This window comes from Neofelis nebulosa, chromosome 3, assembly GCF_028018385.1.
Source record: "Neofelis nebulosa isolate mNeoNeb1 chromosome 3, mNeoNeb1.pri, whole genome shotgun sequence".
NCBI lineage: Eukaryota > Metazoa > Chordata > Mammalia > Carnivora > Felidae > Neofelis > Neofelis nebulosa.
Window position 1 is genome coordinate 189,274,065 of NC_080784.1, and position 11,552 is coordinate 189,285,616.

The window sequence follows — 11,552 nt, forward strand, 5'->3', positions numbered from 1 at the left end:
TAAAGGATTTGACTCCTTTTTGACAGCATCCTAAAAGTGAAAAAGGAAAACACACACACACACACACACACACACACACACACACACACACACCACATCATCTCAAAAGCCTTATCCATGCAGAACACAGACTTATTAGAGTTTTGCTTGAATCTGACTTTAAAATCTATGGTAATTCTGTATCATTTGTCTCTGACAGTCATATCACCAGGAAAGAATTAATCTATCAGAGTTACTGTCTCTTCCTCTTCTTTCCCTCTTCTATATGCCATTCTTATCCTTTCTCCTTCTCTCCTTCCACCTTTCCACTTTCTTTTTGTCCTTTTTTCCTTTTTTTCTCCTAATGCCAAAAAAAGCTTACTTAATTAAACCACAGGTCCTAATACCTGATATCCTAGAATTCCATAATTAAAGGCTTCTCTTTTATGGAAAAATAGATAGAAATATCTGCCCCAGCCACAGAAGGAAATAATGGGTTGGGAGTGTATGGTAGTTGCAATCCAGGCTGTTTCTAGAACCAAACAAGAAAATTCAAATACGTAAAAATTAGTCAGACTTCAACTTTATTTCATGAATAAGAATTAATACTGAAAATATAGAGATGTCATTTTCAAGTTTATTATTTCAAGACCATCTTTAAAGCTTTCCAGGAAGGCTTTAAAAACAATTTTACTCAATTCTCAGAAGGTAGCTCTTATAGATTCAGTTGTGCCCCCCCAAAATTTATATGTTGAAGTGCTCACCCACAGTACCTCAGAATGTGACCTTATTTGAGGATATTATATTATTGCATGTATACTAAATGTCCAGAATAGGCAAATCTATACATGGAATGTGGATTAGTGGTTGCCAAGGGCTGAGGTGGGTGGTGGGGAAGTGGGGTGATGCTACTATACAGGGGATTTCTTTTTGGGAGGATGAAAATGTTCTAGAATTGACTGTGATGATGGTTGCACAACTCTGATTATAATAAAGCCCATTTAGTTTTGCACTTTAAATGAATGAATTGCATGGTATGCAAATTACATTTCAATAAAGCTGTTAAAAATAAAGGCTACACTTTAAAAACATTTACAATTGACTTGTCCCATTACAAGAACTGCATTGCAGAGAAGAAGGATTATTGCTCTCACTAGATCTATCTCCTAGCTTCTCACCACATCAAAATTATAAATGTTTATTTATAGCTAGTGTATATCCAAGACCTTCTTCAAGATTTGTCATGTAGTGTGCTAACCACACTGTGTCACTGAAGGAGGAGAAATGAGACACAATGACGCTCATCAAGGGAGGGAAAGTTAATCTTCTCATCAAAAACAATCAAACCTCCAAAGAGTTATTTTAACATACATTTGAAATCGTCCTGGGGAGTAAAATACTAAGAATCTTTTTGTTATTTGAGATTTTTAATTTTTTTTTTTGACATTTTTAACTTTTAAAATATTTGACTTTTGACTTATGGGGTGCCTGGATGGCTCAGTCGGTTAAGCATCCAACTGTTGATTTCGGCTTAGGTCATGATATCACAGTTCGTGGGATGGAGCCCCTGCACTGACATCACAGGGCCTGCTTGGGATTCTCTCTTTCCCTCACTCTCTGCCCCTCTCCCACTCATGTGCATGTGCACTCTCTCTCAAAATAAACAAACATTAAAAAAAATAAAATAAAATACTTGACTTGTAATTCTGTTGTTTATAAAAGAACTAATAACCCTGCCAGTCTCCCCTCTAGAAATGTACAAATCCACATATAGTCTTTCTTCCCCACAATAGATTCTTTAACTACAGACATGTCTTTCCGAGGATTACCATTTCTCACCAACGTGTTCAATTTAACTTAAAGAAATCAGGCATGGGGGCGCCTGGGTGGCGCAGTCGGTTAAGCGTCCGACTTCAGCCAGGTCACGATCTCGCGGTCCGTGAGTTCGAGCCCCGCGTCAGGCTCTGGGCTGATGGCTCGGAGCCTGGAGCCTGTTTCCGGTTCTGTGTCTCCCTCTCTCTCTGCCCCTCCCCCGTTCATGCTATGTCTCTCTCTGTCCCAAAAATAAAAATAAAAAAAAAAAAAAAAAAAAAAAAAAAAAAAAAAAAACGTTGAAAAAAAAAAAAAAAAAAAGAAATCAGGCATGGTGAGAAGAAGTAGGAGAGAGTATTTCTGTAGAGACCAGCATGCTACAAGTGTAAGCAAGATAAAGACATGTTATGAAATCCATAGTGGTTTTCTAGTGTGTATAGTAGTTCTGAGATTCTTTGTGCTATGTCAACATGCAGGTCTTTGAAATTTTGACTAACCACAGGGCATCCTTTCTTCTGCGCTAGAGCTGTGTGCTGCGCAGAGGTGAAAACACAATGAATTCTCTTCCAGCGCTGCCCTCAGGTCCAGGCAGTAAGGGCCCTTGCCCTTGGCCTCATGGTTTAGAAGGTCACAGTAAATCACAAAACACTCCAACTCCCAATGGCATTAAAGAGCACGTGGGCTTCTGTGTCTTTTAGGACCAGATGCTAAACAGCCTCTCTTGTGAATAACGCTATTCAGGGCCTAGGATGCTTTTCCATCTCTCTTCTTTTGTGTCCTTGGTGGTTGGGATAGAGTTGAAAATTGTGATTATAAAGCTAAAGATGTTGAAGACAGACAATGCTTCAGAGTGTAGGAAGGATTTCCTCTAAGAGTGCCAACAAATTAATCTATCAGATCCTTCCTCTCAACATAAATGCCATACATACTTGCATAAGAAAGTATCATTTCCTATCAATGTTCCAAACTGTGCTTCAGGAAGTACTTACGAATTAATTAGCATAGTATTTGCAACAATGCACATGGCAATTGATGGACATTTTGTAATACTAATTAATATTACTTAACTCTGCATTACATAATTTAAGACATAATATGTGTGAAGCTTGACAATCTTTATATTAGCCATTTGATAGACAATGAATTCAAGGATGGGAATAGTTTTATTTTTGTGCATGTATTTAATATGACAATTATATTTTAAAAATGAATAAATTTCAACTTTAATAATATTGAGTGAAAATGTTGAAGTTTATTGTTATTTGTAGTTTTGAATCATCTACAATAGAAACAACTTTTTGAAAACTTGGGAAACTTATTTTAATTTTTTGACATTTTCTATTTATTTGTATGAAAATATATTGAAATGTATTCACTTTGAATACACTAGAATTGTTTAATCACTTATATAATTGCTATTAATAGAACATAACTCAAGGGAAAATATTATAATAACATAATTATTGATATTGCTGAAATGGAAGCAAGAAAAATAAATTTAATGGAATGAATACATAGTAATTTATGAAGTTTTATTTTATCAGTCCTCCAAACAGCATTATTCCATCAACGCAAGACCCAGACATATATAATTAATGGTTAAATTGAGTTGTTCTCACTATTTTGCTAACATTCATATAAAAACCATAGTTTTGCACATATTTTTGAGTTTATTGTACATATGTATTTGTCAGGGTAGGCAATTAGAGCATGTTTTACACAATAGTTTGTTGCCTTGATTTATAACCTTTAAATATTTAGACCTATGGTAAATAGACCTGCATTTGCACTTCTGCTTCAGGACTACACAAGTATTAGCGGCAAGACGGTTCCCTCATAACTTTGGGGATCTTACAGGTCATGTTTTGTTTGCACCCTGTTTTGATGGTGGTGGCAACATAATCTGCCTTGTTTTCCATGGCTCTCTTACACAGAGCAGATTTGCGGTGAGATTTATATATCCACAGTCATGGTCTGCTGCACCATACGGTTCTGGGGGTTCATAGGGACCAGACAGCCAGTGCAAAGCAGGTGTATCTCTGGAATTCTTTTATATAGACCATGGCTGCAGAGATGTACTGATATGAAGTCCAGTACTGACCAATCCACATTCACACTGAAAATGAACTTGGAATGACGATCCATTTTTGACAGTAACAGCAAGTTGCCCACCAGGTGTCAAAGGGACACAATAGAAATATGAGCTGGAACCAGTGAGTCCCATCTTGTGGTGGTTTCATATGATCTGAGCCCTACAGTCCTTTGAATTATAACTGCCATGTTAAGTTCACCAAGTTAGTTGAAAGTGCTTCAAGACTCTCCAACCTGCTTTGTTACAAAGTCGCTGTATTAGTTTCCTGTGGCTACTGTAATAAATTAGCAACAAATAGTGGCCTACAATAGAAATTTATTCTTTCACAATTCTGGAGGCCAAAAGTCAGAAATCAGTTTCAATGAGCCAAAACCAAAGTGTCCACAGGGACATTCTTTCTCCAGTGGCTGAAAGCGAAACTCCATTATTGTTCCTTCCATTTTCTGGTAGCTGCCTGTAAGCTTTGGCTTATGACCAGATCACTTCTGGCTAGGCCAGCTGATTCCCTGTCTGCCCTGTCTTCACACAGCCTTATCTTCTGTGGGTAGTAAAATCTCCCTCTGCTTCACTCTTACAGGGATACATGTGTTTACATTTAAGGTCCACTGAATGACCCAGAATTCTTTCCCCACTTCAAGATTCTTAACATAATCACTTCTGCAAAGATTCTGCCATATAAAGTAACATATACAGGCTCTAAGGATTAGGCTCTGATATATTTAGGGGGACTATTTTTTTTTTTTTCAACGTTTTTTTTTTTTTTTTTTTTTTTTTTTTTTTTTGGGACAGAGAGAGACAGAGCATGAACGGGGGAGGGGCAGAGAGAGAGGGAGACACAGAATCAGAAACAGGCTCCAGGCTCCAGGCTCCGAGCCATCAGCCCAGAGCCTGACGCGGGGCTCAAACTCACGGACCGCGAGATCGTGACCTGGCTGAAGTCGGACGCCTAACCAACTGCGCCACCCAGGCGCCCCTAGGGGGACTATTTTTTAATCGAGACAGGTACACAGTCATTTTAATATCATAGTTTTTTAATCCTACTTTTTCAGAGTTCACCATAATGAACCTAATTCTTTTAGCTATTTCATTGCTAAGAATTACTTGTAAGATTTTACCTAAAATCATAAGTCTAAATGTATTTCTTAAATGCACATTTCAAATTCATAAGAGCTATGAATATAATAAGCCACTACTACACATTATAGCATATGAAATTTCAAACATTCCCATTTTCTTAATAAAAACTGTTAACACAAGGCTCTGATTCTCTTATATGTTTTAACACTTAATTTAAAAATTTTCCAGACTTAAAATTTTAAGTCTTAAGGTTGAGAGTAACCATCCTAATTAACTGATGGTGTCACTATTAATGATTTAACAGTGCTCCTTTGGGGGACTACCCTTACAATGTTAATTATTCATGCCCTGGATTATCATACCAAGGTTTGCAGTACATAAATCCAAGTAATCCTCTAAATCAGTATTATCTTTACCCAGTAATATGTGGTAGGTGTGTGTGTGTGTGTGTGTGTGTGCGCGCGCGCACGTGGTTTTTTTTTAACGTGTGTTTTTTCTTTAAGTAATCTCTATGCACCCAACAAGGGGCTCAAACTCAGGACTCCAAGATCAAGAGTCATTCACTCCACTGACTGAGCCAGCCAGGGGCCCCATATGTGGTAGTTTTAAAAATATATCCACAAAGTCTTTGATTCTCCTTCCTTTAAAACCTGAAGCTTAATTTCCTTCCCCTTGAGTGAGGCTGGACTTAGAGCCTCACTTTTACTTCAAAGATTAGGTCATAAGAGGCATGTGGCTTTTTACCTGTTCTGTCTTGGATCACTCACTCTGGAGGATGTTAACTGACATGCTGAAATGACTCTCAAGCAGCGCCAGGGAGAGAGTGACATGGCCAGGAACTCAGGCCTCTTGCCACCAGCCAGTGAAGAAGAGGCATCCAGCCAAGCGCTCCTTGAGAGAGGAGCTGTCTCCAAAGTGTATCCTTTAGCCCCGAGCCCCTGTCAAACATGCAGATGACCCTCGATTGGGCTGACACCTTGACAACAGTTTTGTGAGACACTGTGAGCTAGAACCACCCAGCTAAGTTACTCCCAGATTTCTGGCTCTCAGAAACTGGGAGATAGCATATGTTTGTCATCTTTAGCCTTAAGGTATGGGGTTCTTTGTTAAGCAACTATAAATAATTCATATAACTAGAAGCAATCTCCACATTTTTCTGGATACCCCCTGCATCTTAGAATTGCATATAATTAACAGTGAACAATTCATTGTAAATGTAGGCTGGTGAGACTTTGCCTCAAACATTATTTGACTCAGGATCAAACTGTAAGATTTTATGGATATATATATATATATATATATACACACACACATATATATACGTATATATATATATATATATATACACATACATATATATGAATATATAAGAATATATATATATTCTTATTTTAATTACAAATAAACCAAATGTAGAATTCAGAAGCCACTGGATATGTATAAATATTATGTGCATCTTATACAAATGTGTTTTTGATGATTAAGAATGTTTTAAAATATTAACCACAGTACCTCAAAATAAAATACAATTGAACTTTTAAAAACTGGAAATTATGAGAGATATTACACAATTATACCATACTGCTGGGCTGAACTGTGACCCACTAAAATTTATAGGTTGAAGCCCTAACTCCCAATACATCAGAATTTGTGCAGTAAAACCTTGGAACACAAGTAACTTGTTCTGCAAGCGTTCTGCAAGATGAGCAAACATTTCTAATAAATTTTAACTTGATAAAGGAGCGAAGTCTTGTAATGCGAGTGGTACCTGACGCTGAACGTCACATGATCGCAACTGAGCCAATGGTTCATGAAATTCGATTTGATATGCAAGTGCTTTGGATTACAAGCATGTTTCCGGAACAAATTATGCTCACAAACCAAGGTTTTACTGTATTTGGAGATAGGGCCTTTAAAGATGTAATTAAGGTTAATACAGTCGTATGGGTGGGCCCTAATCCAATCTGACTGGTGTTCTTATATGAAGAAGAAATTTAGACACACACATGAGGCACCAGGGATATGTGTGTGCACAGAAAAAAGGGGACACACAGAGAAGGCCTTCACCCTCAAGCCAAGGAGAAAGGCAGCGAGAGAAGCCTATCCTGCTGACACCTTGATCTTGCACATCTAGCTTCCACAACTGGGAGAAAGTTCTGTTGTTTAAGCCCCTCAGCTTAGTTTGTTATGGCAGCCAGAGCAATCATATACCTTTCCAAGAAAGGTCAAGGGAACTTCCCCATGCATTCTTTTCCAGATCACCCAGGTCTTGCTCAAATTAATAGATAGTATTAACTTTAGTGCAATATTTTAAAATGTTGCATGAAACCAAATACACAATACCCCAAAATACACATCCCATTTTGTAATAACTGTTCTTGCCACCATGGAAACAATAAAATTGCCAATTTTTAAAATCAGATTTTGAAATATCCTGGGGTGCCTGGGTGGATCAGTCGGTTTAGCGACTGACTGTGGCTCAGGTCATGATCTCATAATTCGTGAGTTTGAGCCTCATGTCGGGCTCTGTGCTGACAGCTCAGAAGTCTGGAAACTGTTTTGGATTCTGTGTCCCTCTCTCTCTGACCCTCCCCAGCTTACGCTCTGTCTCTCTCTTTCTCTCCCTCTCAAAAATAAACATTAAAAAAACAATTAAATATAAAATAAAACACTTATCTTTGGAATACCTCAATTTGAAGTAATTGTTGTGAGGAAGAAGATTCTAAAATGAGTCTTTCAAGTAAAAAGAAAGTTTGTTCAGGGCACCTGGGTGGCTCAGTTGGTTAAGGGTTAAGCGTCCAACTTTGGCTCAGGTCATGATTTCTCAGGTTCATGAGTTCGAACCCCACATCGGTCTCTCTGCTGTCAGCTTCAGAGCCTCCTTTAGATCCTCTCTCCCCTTCACTCTCTGCCCCTTCCCCACTCGCACACACACACGCTCTCTCTTTCTCTCTCAAAAATAAATAAGCATAAAAAAATAAAGTTTAAAAAAAAAAGGAGGAAAGTTTGTTTGATCCAGCTCTCCGTTTTTACTCACCTTCTGTTATCTTCATTCTAAAATCTGAGCTTTTGCTATCATACAAGATTTTTTTTCTTTTCTTTCATTGTGGTAAAATACACATAACATAATACATACCACCTTAACCTAGGCAAGAATTTAAAATGCCTTTTTTTTCTGGGATCATCTTATGACTCTTTTATCAATTAATTGGTCCATGGTTTGTTGTTAGCCACTGAAAGCTGTATTTGTCATGTTTGAGTTTGAAATTCAGCGAGAAAAATAGAATGTTGTTTCAAAAAAACAGTTTGTTTTCTATACTTTTTTAGTATCATACAGAAACATTATGGTCCTTACCATGTGTACATTCATTCTATATTCTGGGCTTATCTCACATCCCAGTTTTTGTTTCACATATAGAGAGTATCTCAATTTTTTAACACATCAAAGCCAGAAGGTTTTTGTTTGTTTGTTTGTTTTAAGTTTATTTCTTTATTTTTGAGTTGGGGGAGGGGCAGAGAGAGAGGGAGTGAGAAAAAATCCCAAGCAGGCTCTATGCTGTCTGTGCTGGGCCGGACACGGGGCTTAATCTCACGAAGTGTGCCTTGACCTGAGCCAAAATCAAGATTGAGACTCTTAACTGACTGAGCCACTCCGCTACCCCTATTTGGTTGGTTTTATGCTTTTGTTTTTTAGGCGCAGTGTACCCAAGAACTCCCACCCCCTTTAAGATTTGCCTTGTGACCAGAATAAGAGGTGGCCTCATGACCCTCAAGAAAGTTGAGATATTGTGGCATTCAGCAAGGAATAGGGAAAGTAGGACTTATTGTCTTGAGTTGAGAAACAGCAAAAGGCCATTTGATGTCATATATTGAAATTTTTTTTTATTGTTTATTCATTTTTTGAGAGACAGAGACAGAGCGTGAGTGGGGGAGAGGCAGAAAGAGGGAGAGATACAGAATCCAAAGCAGGCTCCAGTCTCTGAGCTGTCAGCATGGAGCCTGACGTGGGGCTCGAACTCATGAACCGTGAGATCCTGACCTGAGCCAAATCGGATGCTTAACTGACTGAGCAACCCAGGTACCCTGATGTCATATATTTAGATGAGTTTATAATACTTATCAAGTAAAACTTTCAGGATCATAAAAGAGGTTACAGTATTTGCCCACTGAAATAAAACATTGATGATCTAGGAGTTGCATGATTGTCCAAGAAGCAAATACTTAAGGATCTCTTTGTTCTTCAAGATTTCTAAACTTTAGAATATGTGACACCAAGTTTTGTTGATTATACCGAGCAGCTGATTTCCTCTTGAGCATTGCCTGTTAAATTTTACTTTCCCACGTAAATTGTAAGACACTTAAAAGTCTTTGAACCTAGGGGCACCTAGGTGGCTCAGTCGGTTGAACGTCCAACTTCAGTTGAGGTCATGATCTCATGGTTCATGGGCCTGAGTCCCCCATCAGGCCCTGTGCTGACAGCTCGGAGTCTGGAGCCTGCTTTGGATTCTGTGTGTGTGTCTCCCTCTCTCTCTGCCCCTTCCTCACTGATGCTCTGTCTCTTTCTGTCTCTCACAAATAAGTAAACATTAAAAAAAAAAAAAAAATTTTTTTTTTAAGTCTTTGAACCTAAAGGTTTCCAACAAGGAAAAGTAAAACCCACAAATGCGAAAGGACTCAAACAATGGATAAGTTAACTCTGATGTGATACATCGGGTACTTATATACAACATTAAATAGTTTTATGAAAAGTCTCAGGCTCTGAGAGTTAAAAAATAATCTGGCTTTCCTCTTGAGGAGTCCAGCTCCTGGTTTAAAAAACCCATGTGGGATTTTTCAGTCCTGATTGCAGCCAATCACAAAGACCCTAAGTGGCAGGCCTCACAAGGGAAAGCCGCCCTCCCCATGCCAGACTTGACGCAGAGTCGGTACATTGCAATCTCTGAAGGGACTTGCAGTCAAGGTCCCGGGCTCCCCTGGCTGGTCAGGCTCTTACATCTCTATTTGCATTCCTAGCTCAAGCTTCTGTGTTCCTAGGTGTCTTTATCTGAGGCCTTGGGCTGAGGGCCTCTTCAGGCGCCTCTGCCAAATCCTTCTTATTGGGCAAAGGGACAAACCTTGAAGATATTCTTCCCCTTTATCAGTATTCAATATTCCCACCCCACCCCACTCCACCCCCATGCCGCCACCTGGCGTCTGTAAAAATACCACACACTTTTGTCCGGGGTTCCATCAACAGTGAGACAACCCCATACCACAGTGACCTAGCAGATCCTGGGCCAGTACGCCATTTTGTGGGGGAAAATTGAAGAGCAGGAGTTGGCACTTTGTCTGGTTGTAGCCTTTTACATGATCTCAGTAAATGATTAAAAACTTAACTCTTTCGTTTTTGGCTTGTCGCTTTCATCAGTTACTCTGATACGTAGCCTCTCAGCTCTCTTTTCCACAGCTCAGTTGAGCTCCTGATACCACCCCGCCCCATCCCCACCCCCGTTAATGCATCCAGGTCATCTAACATAACAAGCAATATAACTAGTTCACCTCTGACATCCCCTACTCTTGAGTTGGTCAAGGTGAGTCTTCCTAACAAGGCAGAATGGATCCTGAGCAAGAGTACGATGGGCAAATCTGACTACATGGTCTACAGAGTTAAGACTTACTAATGTGGCTTTATTATTTATTGCAATGTATGGATCAAACACATTTGTATTCAAATATAAATACCAAAACCTATTTTTCATAGTCAAAGAATCTTACTCTGTCACACATGAAAATGGATATATCAGAATGTTTTCGGTTTCAAGAAAGAGAAAACTGAACACAAAGTGACTAACATAAGAAGAATTTACTAGCTACTCTAAATGACAGACCAAGACATAGGGCAGGCTTTAGGCACGGTTTGGTACAATGTAACTGGTCTGTGTCTCAGTCTTGCTTTCAATTTTTCACCCCTTTCTTTCTTTGTGTGCCCTTCTTATCCGTAAGTAGGTTCTGTAAATAAAACACAATGGCTTCAAGAGTTCTAGACTTCACATCTGTGGGTCATCCTATCTGAAGCAAAAGAAGGTCTTGGCTGTCTCAAAATTCCCTCTCTCTGATTAGGCCAACTCTTAAACCAATCATGGTGGTTAGAGGAGTTTATTGTTCCAACTGGCTTGGTCCAGGTCAGATGCTGTATTCTTTAAGCTGATGGCTGGAGTTACATCCTCCTAAAACCACATGATATCCCAAATAGAAGTCAGAGTCTATTGAGAAGAGGAGAATGGGTACTGGGGAGTTACGAAAAGATGGCAAATAAATTGCGCAATACAGAATGGACTGTACCTTTTTTATTTGGTCCAGAAATCAACATACAAACCACAAATTTTGTCACTACTCTTAGCTTGCTTACTTAGTACAACATTTTGCACAACCACTATTTCAGGGCCATATTTAAAGTGTTTCTTTGCAAAAAATTGCTTTGCCATCAAATTATAAAACACATCATCACTGTAATCACTGTTGGTGGTGGGCAGGGGTGCGGGGAAGACTTTAAATTTTTAAAGTACTACTGGGCGAATTAACCTAAACAAGATTATAGCAACTTCAAAAGTGT